General features: G+C 35.8%; 1 non-coding gene across 1 annotated transcript; it reads right to left on the reverse strand.

Moving 5' to 3' along the window:
• Positions 1 to 7537: 7537 nt before the first annotated feature.
• TRNAS-GCU lies at positions 7538 to 7619 on the reverse strand. Its single transcript has one exon. It is a non-coding gene; the product is annotated as a tRNA-Ser (tRNA).
• Between the last annotated feature and the right edge of the window lie 7881 nt (positions 7620 to 15500).

The following is a 15500-nucleotide window of genomic DNA, read 5'->3' on the forward strand; positions in this document are numbered from 1 at the left end:
CTTGTGAAAGACAAATATATCAATCTCCCCACCAACCGTCGATAGCTCTCCGGATCCTCCATCTGCGCACTCACTGACTCTCCCAACTTATGATTCTGCTCCATATGAAAACCAGCAGGCTTAGCACCCAGAAAACCACACTCAGAAATAATATCTAGAACGTATTTCTGATACAAAGAAATGCTCTCAGCACTCCTGAAAACCTCAACCTCCAGAAAGTACTTCAGATCCCCCAAGTCCTTCATATGAAAACATGATGATAAATATTGCTTGAAGGCCTCTAGTGTCCCCAAATCACTCCCTGATATTATCATGTTATCCACATATATCAAGACATGTAAGACAACATCACTGCTCACAAAGGAAAACAGAGAATGATCCGGACGAGACTAAATAAAACCATAAGAAAACAAGGCAGTTGTCAGTTTGGCAAACCAACAACGAGGCGCTTGTTTCAGTCCATAGAGAGATTTATGCAGGCGACACACTTTGTTGGTACGACCGAACTCAAAACCTGGTGGTAGGCGCATGTATACTTCCTCTGTGAGATCACCATGGAGAAATGCATTATGCACATCCATCTGGTGCAAGAGCCAACCCCGAACAGCAGCAACTACAAGGAAGGCCCGAACAATACTCATTTTGACAACTGAAGCAAAGGTCTCAGAGTAGTCAATCCCCTCAAGCTGATGGTTGCCAAAGACAACCAGACGTGTCTTCAAGCGCTCAATTGACCAATCAGAATTGTGCTTGATCTTGTAGACCCAGCGACTGCCCAATGCCTTCTTTCCTTAAGCTAAATCCTCCAAACTCCACGTTCCATTGTCCTCCAAGGCTTGTATCTCACTTTGCATGGTTGCGCGGCATCCAGGATCACAAGAGGCCTGTCGGTAAGATTTAGGCTCAACGCCTCTAGAAATGGCAGCCAAAAAATTCTAATGTCTTACAGAGAATAAATCATAACTCAAATAATGTGCAAGAGGATACCGAGTACCCGAGGAAGGGTCAGAGCCAGATGAATGATGTCGAAGGGGTGTAATATAATCAGTCAACCAAGAAGAAGGAGCCTGAGTCTTCATACCTCTGCCCAACTGTGGCTGCTTGACGCTCGACTGCGACTGTTCAACGCTAGACTCGCTCGCCTGCTGCACAACCGGCGAACCAGACTCCTCAGCAAAGCCCTGCGCATTAGTCTCCTTCATCGAATCCTGCGCACCAGCCTCTTTGCCCAAAACCCTTTCTGGCTCATCAGACACCATGAACTCTCCTACCGAAACCTAGTATGGCGCCTCCTCCACAACACTAATGGGAGGAACAGAGACAAGACAATCCACAGGGGAAAAAGGAAACTCATTTTTATAGAAAACAACATCACGAGACACAAAACCTCCTTAGTTTCCCAATCCAATAACCTCCATCCCTTTTTATCAAGGGGATAACCCAAAAACACACACGTACGACTATGACTAGCAAATTTGTCACGAAGAGAGTGTAAATCAAAGAAATAACAGAGGCAACCAAAAACACGCACGTTAGACAGAGTGTGAGCGTTACCATATAACACCTTATAAGGAGTACGAAAGCCAAAATACGAGAAGGAGTCATATTTATCAAGTAGCATGCAGTAAGAACACATTCCCCCCAATACTCAATTAGAATAGAACTCTGGAACATGACAGCCCGTGTAACATTCAAGATATGTCGATGTTTCCTCTATACTCTACCATTTTGTTGAGGAGTGTGCACACAAGAAGTTTAAACTAATACACCAGCCTCAGAAAAATAAGATTTCAAACAATTAAATTTTGTTCCATTGTCAGTTTTTACATGTCTAATATCAACTCCAAATTGTCTTTTGACCATAGCAATAAACTTCATAAAGACGGTGAAAACTTCAGTTTTAGCAAATAAAAGAACTACACACATAGCTTAACTAAAATCATCAACCAAAGTAAGAAAATAATGTGCTCCATTAGAGGAGGGAACAACATAAGGACCCCAAAGGTCACAGTGTACTAAGTCAAACATACTACTAGCATATGAATCACTGTCATAAAAAACACTCTTGGACTGTTTGGCCTGATGACAGATATCACAAGGGCTAACACTAGGAGAACGACGAGTAACACTAACACCAGGTAAATGCTGCAGCACACTGTCTGAATAATGTCCCATCCTACTGTGCCAAATCCTCATCCTCTCAATTGAGCAGACAAAAAGTGACGCCGGAAGACTGCACCAGTAGCAGAGACCTGTCGTGACCTTACTGTCAATCACGATATAAATCTCACAATAATGGTTTCGTAAAATAGATAAAGAAGCTCAGAACGAGTAAAAGAACAGAATAGGTAGAAGAACAGGTTGAATAGAAGAATAGATTGATAAAAGAAACAGAATGAATAGAAGAACAAACTGAATAGAAATTGAGAGTTTATTAGGGTTAGGGTTACTAGGAGCGACGGCTCTAGTAATTAGAAAGAGAAAGTATAACAATTTAGAATACCAAAAATATATCCCCTCTCCTTACAATTCTATCATTATTTATAGACTAATAAATTATAAAACAACCCTTAAAAGATATAACTACGTCTATTTCAACCCTCAGCAATTTTGGAAATAGAATCCTCATCTTTGGAAATAACATCCTCATCTTTGGAAATAGAATCCTCATTGTTGTGAATATTAGATTCACAACATCCCCTTCCCCTTGAGAACTTCCTTACCCTTTTCGAACGTGGCTTCTGCATCGGAAACTGTTTACAGAATTCAGGAATTTGGGCTGATAACAGAGTTGTAGACTCAGCATTCATAAAAAATAGTTGACCCCCAAAACAATCGTCACCCTTATTCACATTACGAGCTACGTCGTCCCCTGTCATTAAATAAAAGGAACTGCCCTCTTTATCACCCGACAGTCGAATCTTCTCACCTGATAACCTAGCTTTCATAACTCTCGCCTCGAAATCAAGGCTCACTGGTCCATATTTAGTCATCCAATCAACTCCCAAAACCATATCATAACCTCCCAATTTGATCGTTCGGAAGTCTAGTAGAAAATCATGACTCTGCATTTTCCAAGCCAAATTTGTGCATAAGAATCGACTAAATATTCTGCCTCTGCCTGCAATAGTCACCCCCATAGGCATTATTTCCTTTAGAATACAACCCAACTGAGATGCAGTACTCTCATCAATAAACGAATGTGTATTGTCACTATCAATTAATATAGTGATTTTCCTTTTATTGAGCTGCCCAAGAATCTTGAGCGTAGCATTATTAGCACTCCCATTAAGAGCGTGCATTGAAATCAAACCCCCGTCGTTAACTACTTCGACTCTAGCCTCCTCTTTAGCCTTAAGACAGTCATCATAAATATATTCGGTTTTGGACTCCTCTTTAGCTTTAAACCAGTCATCTATCTCGTCTTCCATTGCTTCAATATTGAATAACTGATGACAATTGGGGCAAACGTGATCTTTGGAATATTTTCCGTCACACTTGAAACAAATACCTTTAGCACGTTTTTCTCTCATTTCTGCAAACGTGAGATCTCTAACTGGTATTTCAGTAGTATTTTCGTTAATAGTTGGTTTAAACGTACCTTGTTGGTTATTACTCCATGGAGGTTTTGGTTGTGTTACATTTGGGGTCTGAGTTGACAATTTGGTGAACACTTTCTTTTACTTACCAAGAGGTTCGAGGAACTCGTCATTCACCTTAACCAGCTTTATTGCCCGATCTAATGTCATTGGTCCTGCCATCTTTAAAACTTCTTTTAATTCAGGTCGTAACCCTCCCATGAAACTCTTCACATAGTATTCGTCATTCTGTGAAAAGCATTTAGCTGCAACCAATGCTCTTAGCTCTCGCCATTGATAGATATAGTCTTTCAAAGTCCCTGTCTGTCTCAATTGATTAAATTCTATTATCACATCTTGGTGTCCCTCTTCTTGAAATTCTAATAACACCTCTTCAGAGAATTCTTCCCAATTTGGTAATGGGTGATCTATCAGATAATCGTAAAACCACACATCAGCCTCACCAGAAAGAAAATAAGACACGTAGCTTACCTTTTCTTCTTCAGGCATGGTGAAGTGATCAAAAAATTTATTGACTCTTCTGATCCATCCCCTAGGGTTTGAACCATCAAATTTGTCCAGATCCATCCGTGGTTTCTTAATAAACATACCTCCCGTAGTCCGTATCGAATTAGGACATGTCGTTTGCTTCTGATTACTGATAGGAGTCCCAGTTGTTCCAAAATTTTGTCCGACCGGCTGTTTGTCTGGCCTTCTGTAAATCTCATCTCTCTCATAAGGGGTTGTTTCATATCCAGATCTCGGCTGTAGTGGAGGTGTATTTGAACCTTCTCCTTTGTCTTCGGTTGATTTATTATTTGTGTTGGAATTCTTGGATTCCAACAACCTTATTATAGATTCAAATTTTTCAGCGTTATCTTTCTGCATAATCTCGAAGTTACGAGAAGTTTTTTCCTTATTTTTGAGATTCTCTAGCTGCAGTAACTAGAACTTATCATTAATTTGTGATTCCATCGTCTCGATGCGTTCGGTCAGATTCTGGATCATCTCTTCATTACTTTTGCTACATGAATTCACCATTCTCAGCGGAAGTCCGAGGATCGTAAGCTTTGATACCACTTGTCGTGACCTTACTGTCAATCACGATATAAATCTCACAATAATGGTTTCGTAAAATAGATAAAGAAGAACAGAACGAGTAAAAGAACAGAATGAGAACAGAATAGGTAGAAGAACAGATTGAATAGAAGAATAGATTGATAAAAGAAACAGAATGAATAGAAGAACAGACTGAATAGAAATTGAGAGTTTATTAGGGTTAGGGTTACTATGAGCGACGACTCTAGTAATTAGAAAGAGAAAGTATAACAATTTAGAATACCAAAAATATATCCCCTCTCCTTACAATTCTATCCTTATTTATAGACTAACAAATTATAAAACAACTCTTAAAAGATATAACTACGTCTATTTCAACCCTCAACAATTTTGGAAATAGAATCCTCATCTTTGGAAATAGAATCCTCATTGTTGTGAATATTAGATTCACAAGAGACCCCCACCCTTCGTTCACCTGCTCCAATCATCTTCTTGGTACTACGGTCGTGAAAAGTACATAAATCAGATGAGAATGCGATATCACCATGATAATCATCAATTAACTGAGTAACAGAAATCAAGTTACAGGTCAAAGATGAGACAAATAAAACATTTTTCAGAGTAATCTCAGGAGATAAGTACACATAACCCCGTATATGAGCAGTAACAATGCTACCATCGGGTAGAGAAATGAGACACTCCGTCCCCACAAAGCAATCAACTAAACAGTTTTGGACCCTAGTGGCATGTAAGGTAGCCCCTGAATCAATAATCCAAGATAAATGATACTTACCACTCAAACAATCAATGCAAGAACCATCATTACCATCTAGGCGAAGGAGATTCTGTCACTCAGTGGGAGTCAAACCAGGAATCCGGTAGGTCGGGCCGCCGGAAAACTGCAACGCCGCGTCGAAGACGCCGGAAATATCATCCCTATTTGACATATCGGCGGTGATTGAACAAAATGTTGGGTATGGTTTAATATTTAGCACAAATATGGCATGAAACGGCACGATGCGACACGACGCGACACGGTGCAACACGGATACAAATACAAAAAACGACAACCCAAAATCAGCAACAACAAATATTGCACAACGCAGCACGATATTGCACGACGCGGCACGATGCGACACGACGCGACACAAATACAAATTTCCAAACAAAATCAGATAGAGCAAAAGGAAGCGAAAACGAAAAATACCATTGACGATTGCAGACTCAAACACCAAATTCAAATCAAAAGATGTAGATTGAATGATTTAGGTTGAACAAAGAGAATCCATAAATGGAGGCTCTAATACCATGTCAAATGCAATTTTATTCTTAACTCTGAATACAGTTTGTGTAGAGTATATATATATATATATATACATGAACATTTTATAACATAATGGGCCGTATCTTCAGTTCATTTAATCATATATAATAATATAATATCAACTAATATTACATAGTCTAACAAGTTCTTATATATTTTTTTAGTTTCTACATATGTTGATACGTAATGCTTTCATTTGTGTTTTTAAAATTTTGATATTACTAGTTTTAAAGTTATTTATATTTAATAAATTTATGTTTTACACTTTAATCGGGTAATGGAGTACCCGACAAATTGGAGATAATTATAAAAATAAAGATATTCGTTAGGGTCGAATAGTAAAATAAAAATTGGGTGTAAGGATATACCCGACGGACGTTTAGGAGACCGGTTGTACTCCATATGTTAATATGCATGAGAAAGAGGATCTCATTGGTTAGTAATTGTGTAATGTTTTGTAAAATAATTGAAAAAGCTCCTCATTTGGTCTTGCTGGTGTGCCCAATATGTTGAGATTTATTATGTGGAGTATGACTAAAATTTTGTGGATTATCCATTGTTTGTTTTTGAAAATTTTGGATTGAGATGACTAAAATGATAAGGATTAAGCATTATGTTAATATTTTTGTTATCTTATGTTGGATTATTAGGCTGTAAATAAAACAAACAAATCTAATACTTGCATTCGGCCTATACAATTCATTCATAATTAACATTACCGATGTTTGCTATGGGATGTCAGTGAATTCTGTCGGAATCTTATTATTTTATAGGAAAATTTTGTGCTCAATAGTTTTTTTGTTTCTTATTTTTTCCTCGTACACATTACTTTATTTTGTTTTTGATTTTTCATCTATATCATGTTTTTTCATTGAGAATAAACACTAATATTTTTATTTATTTAAAGTATATGAAATTAATATTTAAATAAATAAATAAACTTATACTTGTATTTGATATTTTAATATTGTAAGCTAAATATATTTTAATATTTTAACTTATGATTTGAAATATAAGATTAATGAATTGACAATATTGGATGAAAAAATTATTTATTTAGACATCAAATAAGTTGTTTAGATTCTTACCGAGTTTAATTTGTTATTATTATAATTATTTCTCATGAACCTTTATTGCAAAACATCTTCAATAATAAAGAACTAAGACAACAAATATAAATAATCTAAAAAATGTTTGACAATCCAGATAGTTTGTTTGTTCATTCACAGTTATTGGGATAATTTAACTTTAATTTGTAAGGATGAAGTAAAATGACCTCTAATACATCTAATTTAAATCAAACTTCATGTCATTGCATGTTAATTGATAAGTAAATACTTGTGTTGTCTCATGACCAATATTTCCAAAACAACATTTGACTGACAATTGTAATTGTTTGTGATAACTGGTGAGTTTTGTAGCATATATAATTTCTCACATGCAGTAAATCCATATGAGATGCATGTTATATATTGACTCATGTTTAAATTATATGCATTCCGGTAATGATATAAAATCTTAACTTAAAAGTGTATGGAGAATGGAAAAAAAAAAAAAAAAAAAAAGACAAAGATAACGTCGCCTGAGAGATTCGAACTCTCGCGGGGAAACCCCATGTACTTAGCAGGCACACGCCTTAACCACTCGGCCAAAGCGACTTGTTGTTTGATATAACTTATATTATTTACATGTAGATGAAAATGTTATGAGTTTCTAATCATTATAAAAAATTACAGAAAAACTTAATATTATAACACTGGTAAAAAAATGACCTTTACCGACGGTTTTTCCCGAGGGTTTTGTAAACCTCTCCTAAATACTCCCGAGAGGAACAAATCTTTCGCTATTAAAAAGAGATTCCGAGAGGAGTGTAAAACCTTCGGGTTTGTTAATTATTACCGAAAGTTCTTTGTAGAACTTTCGGTTTTAACCTTCCCAAAAAACCCAAAAAAAAATCTAAGTGTTGGGTGTGGGTTATTTGCGAAGGTTTTGGGTAAAACCTTCGGTTTTGAAAACCTTGGTTTTTGAATTGCGAAGGTTTTTCGAAAAACCTTCGGTTTTGCCTTTTTTGAATATTTCATTTTCCGAAAGTTTTACAAAAGAACCTTCGGGTTTGCTCATTAAAAAAAAACCAAATTTTTGAAATTGGTTTTTCCGAAGGTTTTTTAATTATCCCTCGGTTTTGACTAAACCCTAAACCGAAAGTTTTATGAAAACCTTCGGCCTCAACCTCTATAAATACAAACCCTAACCCTTCTCTTTTTCATTCCGCTCATCTCTCCTTTCTCTCTCTTCCGCCGCCGCCGCCTGCCTCTTCCAAGCCGCGGGTTCTTCTCCTCTCTTCAGGTAATTTGTTTGATTTGGTTTTTTTTTGTTTATTGTAAGATTTAGATTTCTTAAGTTTATATATATATATTATATATAGATCTAGATTTATGTTAGTTTACGTTATTTTGTTTGATTAATATATATATATATACATATATATATGAAATGCATTTAGGATATGGGTGATTCGACATGGCAGAGACTTCGCCGTACACCGGAGAAACTGCATCCGTGTTACCAGAATCTGATAAGACAATCAGAAATTGCGGCACGTGAGGAAGAGGTCAGAAAGATGACGCTGGAAATGGAACAAATCCGACTAAGGGATGCCGAAAGAGGTCGTTTGCTCAGTGAAATCAAAGCGGACCGGGCCGAAATGTCTCAGAGATTAGAGAATCTCGAACAGGAACTTGTCTTGTTGAGGAGTCGACTAAATGAACCACCCCCTCCTTCCACCCCATCTAATAATTAATTTGTTGATTTATTATGGATTTATTATGGGTTTATGACAGTTATGTTTTAATATTTATGAATTATTGTTATTATGTTTATTTGGTTTGGTTTAATATGTTTTATTAATTAATTATGTTTTTGTTGACTTTTCACCTTTTTTTTTAAAAACAGCATCGCCAAAACCGAAGGTTTATTTGAAAACCTTCGGTTTTGACCCATTTTTTTTAAAATCTTGAGGCAAAAACCGAGGGTTTTCACCCAAACCTTCGGTTTTTAACCCCATTAAAAAATCTGATTTTTTTCTAAGTTTGGGGAAGGGGCAAAAACCGAGGGTTTTCACCTATACCTTCGGTTTTTTACCCTCATTAAAAAATCTGATTTTTTTCTAAGTTAGGGGAAGGGGCAAAAACCGAGGGTTTTCACCTAAACCTTCGGTTTTTTACCCCCCCATTAAAAAATCTGATTTTTTTCTAAGTTTGGGGAAGGGCAAAAACCGAGGGTTTTCACCTAAACCTTCGGTTTTTTACCCCATTAAAAAATCTGATTTTTTTCTAAGTTAGGGGAAGGGGCAAAAACCGAGGGTTTTCACCTAAACCTTCGGTTTTTTACCCCCATTAAAAAATCTAAGTTAGGGGGAGGGGCAAAAACCGAGGGTTTTCACCTAAACCTTCGGTTTTTTACCCCCCATTAAAAAATCTGTTTTTTTTCTAAGTTAGGGGAAGGGCAAAAACCGAGGGTTTTCACCTAAACCTTCGGTTTTTTACCCCCATTAAAAAATCTGTTTTTTTTCTAAGTTAGGGGGAAGGGCAAAAACCGAGGGTTTTAACCAAAACCTTCGGTTTTTTACCCCCATTAAAAAATCTGTTTTTTCTAAGAACCGAGGGTTTTCACATAAACCTTCGGGTTTTACCCGTTATTTAAAAAATCTGGTTTTTTTGTAAGTACGGGTAAGGGCTAAAACCGAGGGTTTTCACATAAACCTTCGGTTTTTATTTGTACAAACCGAAAGTTATACTATTAACTTTCGGTGTTACCACATCATAATTTGTAAAATGAATTGGTTTTCTACCTTCCAATCTAGACTCTTAAATAATATTATCAATTGTGTGTTGTTTTTAAAAAAATAAGATTATGTTTAATGTTAAAATGTTTATGATTGTGTTTGATTATATAAAGAAGTGTGTATAGATGTTTGTGTTTAATGATCACATTAATGTGTAAAAAGTTTGATAATATGAATTGTGTAATGTTTTAAAATTACCAAATGTGTTAAATTAATGTTGTTCAATGTCATTAGAAGATTAAAAACACATGAATTCAACAATTTTGTGTAATTGTAATTCCGAAGGTTAATGCTATAACTTTCGGAAATAGCTATCAAAACCGAAGGTTATACCATTAACCTTCGGAATTGCCATTTCATAATTTGTAATATTCATGTGCTTTTTACTTTACAATCTAGACTCATAACTAATATGATCAAGTGTGTTGTGTTTTAAAAAATTTAGATGGTGTTTAATGTTCAAATGTTTATGATTGTGTTTAATTATATAGAAAGTTTATATGAATGTTTATAATGTTTGATTATCCTATCAATGTGTGTAATGTTTGATCATATAACTTTTGTGTAATATTTCTAGGATGTCAAATTTGCTAAATTAATGTTATTGAAGGTCATTAGATGATTAAAAACTAATTTGATTAACAATTTATGAAATTGTAATTCCGAAGGTTATTGTAATAACCTTCGGAAATAGTTATGAAAACCGAAAGTTATATATAGAACTTTCGGTTTAGCAAATTAAATAAAATTGTAAATATTTCAAAACCGAGAGATTTAGACACATCTCTCGGAATTTAATTTATCAAAACCGAGAGATATGTTAAAATCTCTCGGAAATATGAATAATAAAATCCGAGAGTTATATGATTAACTCTCGGAATTGATTAATTTATCAAAACCGAAAGTTAATCATATAACTTTCGGTAATGACTTTAATAAAATTAAAAAACGCTTTCTTTTTCCTCTCCTCTTTCTTTCCCCGTTTTTCCTTCCGCCTCTCGACTTCTCTCTGCCTCCTTCACTTTCCGAAGACGCTGCTGCCCAGACGAAGGAGAACTCCCAACCACGCCGCCGCCGATTGAAGTTCCGCCGCCGTCGCAAGGAGAGTCTTCCAGCCACGCCCGATTCAAGTTCCGTCGCCGACGCTTGGATTTGGTCCGATTGAAGTCCAGCCGCGCCAGATTGAAGTTCAGGCGCCTCCTGCTTCCGCCTACTGCCGCCGCCTCCAGCTGTCGCCTACCGCCTCCTCCCGCCGCCTGCTGCCGCTGCCTACTGCCGCCCTACAACAAAGGTTAGTTTATTTTTTAGGTTGAAGTTATATTTGTATAATTTTAGGTTATGTTTGTTTCATTTTAGGTTATATGTGTTTGATTTTGGTTAGTTTAGGTTATATGAGTTTGAATTTAGGTCTTTTGTTTGATATTAGGTTATTTGTTTGATTTTAGGGTTATTAGTTTGATTTTAGGTTATATTTGTTTGATTGGGTTGAAAATTTGGTTGATTTTGGTTAGTTTAGGTGATATATGTTTGATTTTAGTTTGATTCTTCATTTTGTAGTTTGATTTTAGGTCTTTTGTTTGATATTAGGTTCTTTGTTTGATTAGGTTGAAAATCTGGTTGGTTTGGGTTAGTTTAGGTTTTTTAATTTGATAGTTGTATGATTGGGATTTAGTTTTTGGAATGGATTGTTGGATTTTGTTGTTGGATTAATTAGTTAGATAATGTTAGATTAGGTTGAAAATCTGGTTGGTTTGGGTTAGTTTAGGTTTTTTAATTTGATATATGTATGATTGGGATTTAGTTTTTGGAATGGATTGTTGGATTTTGTTGTTGGATTAATTAGTTAGATAATGTTAGATTAGGTTGAAAATCTGGTTGATTGGGTTAGTTTAGGTTTTTTAATTTGATATATGTATGATTGGGATTTAGTTTTTGGAATGGATTGTTGGATTTTGTTGTTGGATTAATTAGTTAGATAATGTTAGATTAGGTTGAAAATCTGGTTGATTTTGGTTAGTTTAGGTTTTTTAATTTGATATATGTATGATTGGGATTTAGTTTTTGGAATGGATTGTTGGATTTTGTTGTTGGATTAATTAGTTAGATAATGTTAGATTAGGTTGAAAATATGGTTGATTTTGGTTAGTTTAGGTTTTGGATTGATTATTTTCTTGGATTGATTTGATATATGTTTGCTTGAATGTTTGTTGGTTTGATAGTTGTTTAATTGATGTTTGATTTAGGTTAATTATGATTTCGTTAGATTGAAGTTTGATTGGATTATTATGATTTGGTTAGATTTATTGGTTTGAATATTTGGTTATATTAATGTTGGTTATTGTTATTAGGTTTGGATTAGAAAATATGTTTGTTAGATTTAAGTTAGATTTATGTTAGGTTTTATTATTGTTTGTTTATGTGGAATTTTGGTTATAATATTAGATTAAATTGAATTTTGGTTGGATAATGATACATTAGTTAGAAATTATGTTAACATTATGTAAGCCTAATTAATTTAGACAAATTTAAGTAATTAATAATGCGGGTTTTTTTCCATTTTATTAGAAATATGGAAGTACCCGATAAAAGCTGGATGACCTTACGTCGAGATCATCCAGATTACGAGGAAGGTGTTGACAAATTCCTCGAGTTTGCTGTTAGGAGTACATCCCGACAAAAAGTTAAATGTCCTTGCGTGAAATGTTTGAACACGCCGTTTATGGAAATAGACGAAGTGAAGACTCACCTCATCATTTATGGAATAAATGTGCATTATGAGTACTGGTATTGTCATGGAGAAAAAAGACGTACTACTCAAGTGATTAATGAAGATGTCTATGAAGATGGCGATGACTACGATGATGATGATGATGATCAGTCAGAGGATGCCGTACCAGAATTCAACGATCCGAGAACGGAGACGAATAATACAGTTAACGAAGAGGTCAATGAAGAACGTTATATGCATAATTTCGTAAACGATATGTTCTGCAACGTTAATGATGTCCCGAACAACCATGAACCAGTCGAAGATGCGCAAAAATTTTATAAATTGCTTGATGATTCGAAACGACCATTGTATGAAGGTGCTCGAATAACGAAATCATCGGCACTGTTAAAACTACTTCACATAAAGAATGTATGTCAATGGACAAATTCTTCGTTCGATATGTTGTTGCGTCTACTTAAAGACTACATATTACCGATTGACGCTCAATTGCCAAACTCCTACTACGAAAGTAAAAAATTCATTACTGATATCGGGCTTAAGTATGACAAGATAGACGCATGTAGGAACAACTGTATGCTATTTTGGAAAGACGACATAAATGAAGATTCTTGTAGAGTTTGCGGTCTTTCAAGATGGAAAGTCGACCAAACAAGTGGGACAGTTCGAGAGAAGCAAAATGGAAAATTCATTCCAAAGAAGGTGTTGAGATATTTCCCTCTAATACCAAGACTGCAAAGACTATACATGTCCTCAAAAACGGCTCCAATGATGAGATGGCATAAAGAAGGAAGAGTTGATAGTGATACGTTGAGACATCCCGCTGATTCCTTAACCTGGAAAACGTTCGATGAAAATTATAAAGATTTTGCGTCTGAATCTCGAAACGTAAGACTAGGTTTATCAAGCGATGGGTTTCAACCATTTGCAAATGGAAAAAAGTCATATAGTGTTTGGCCGGTTATTCTCGTTCCTTACAATGTGTCACCCTCTACTTGCATGGATTCTAGCAATTTTATTTTATCTATGTTAATTCCGGGTCCAAAGAGTCCGGGAGATGCGATTGACATATTTCTCCAGCCATTGATCGACGAGTTGACTGAACTGTGGCAAACTGGTGTGAGAACGTTTGATGCACACACCTCGCAATACTTTAACATGCGAGCGGCATTGTTGTGGACCATTAACGACTTTCCCGCATACGCGAATTTATCGGGCTGGAGTACGAAAGGTAAATTTGCTTGTCCTTGTTGTAACAACGACACAGTATCTCTTCGATTGGTTCATGGTTCCAAACAATGTTACATGGGTCATAGACGCTTCCTTCCACCGAAGCACAAATACAGAAGGGATAAAGAGTCGTTTGATGGTCGAACTGATTATGGAGAGCCCCCTAGATTGTTAACGGGTCAAGAAAGTTACGAGCAAGCACGAGACCTAGAAGACATAATTCTTAGTACGGATCTAAGCAAGAAAACCAAGATATATCATGAAACGCGGGGAGACAATTGGAACAAATTGAGCATTTTCTTCCGCTTGCCTTATTGGAAATCATTATTATTGAGACATAATTTGGATGTGATGCATATTGAGAAAAATATTTGTGATAGCGTGTTGGGAACAATAATGAATGTGAAAGAGAAGACGAAGGATGGTCCAAAAGCGCGTAAAGACTTACAACTATTAGGCATAAAGTCATGGTTACATCCTATAAATGATGAAGGTGTGATTCATTATCCAGAAGCGCCTTTCACTTTGACATCCGATAACAAAAAACGTTTTTGGAAATTCTTGAAAGATCTGAAGTTGCCTGATGGTTTTTGCTCAAATATCAGTGGTTGTGTAAATTTAGAAGAGAAAAAGATTTCGGGATTAAAGAGTCATGATTGTCACATTTTGTTGGAATATCTTATTCCTTTAGCAACCCGTGGATTACTTCCAGATAATGTGTATGATGCGTTAGTAAATTTGTCTCGGTTCTTTCGGTTGTTGTGTTTCAAAGAGTTGATTCAAGCGGACCTCGAACAATTGTACATGGATATTACATTGACGCTCTGCAAATTTGAAATGATTTTTCCGCCGTCAATTTTCGACATCATGATGCATCTCCCGGTTCACTTGTCATTTGAGGCTTTGCTTGGGGGACCTGTTCAGTATCGATGGATGTATCCATTTGAACATTACATGGGTACAATGAAAAGATATTTGCGGAATAATAACCACCCAGAAGCCTCTATAAGCGAGAGCTATCTTGTAAATGAGAGTATTAGTTTATGTGCAAGGTATATGGAGGAAGAAGAGCAAGAAAATGCACAAACTGAAATCTCGGGCATTTCTATATTTTCATCGTTGGAAGACCTTTCTAACGGAAAAATATACAACTTGGATTATATCGATCGAGTGACAGCTCATTCATACATTTTGAAAAATTGCCCCGAAGCTGAACCTTTTTACATGTAAGATTCTATGTTGCTGTTATTAATTAGCATTAAAAAGTATGCTTTTTAATATTCGATCTATTTGCAGAGATTACATGCAGTATTGCAATAACAACGAGTCTCGTGGTGAAACGTTTGCCGCATATTTCAAACATAGAGTGAGTTCATTATAAACCATATATTCTAACTCTTTATATTTATTTTAACAACTACATGTCGGGTAAATGTATGTATAGGTTGCTCAATTAACCGAATTTAACGACATATCAAGAGACCTCAAGATCTTAGGAGAAGGTCCAAGTATGTACTCGTCTATGTATGTTTGGTGTAAAGTAAACGGATACAAATTCTGTACAGAAAAACACGACGAAGGTTTGACAACTCAAAATAGTGGGGTGGTTGTCGAAGGGTTCAATGGTTCTGAAACTATGTCATACTACGGAGTTTTAACAGATATAATCGAAGTGCAATACTTTTCTCACAAACGAGTTGTTTTATTCAAGTGTAAGTGGTTTGATACACACTCGGG

Source organism: Impatiens glandulifera, chromosome 3 (assembly GCF_907164915.1).
Source record: "Impatiens glandulifera chromosome 3, dImpGla2.1, whole genome shotgun sequence".
Lineage (NCBI taxonomy): Eukaryota > Viridiplantae > Streptophyta > Magnoliopsida > Ericales > Balsaminaceae > Impatiens > Impatiens glandulifera.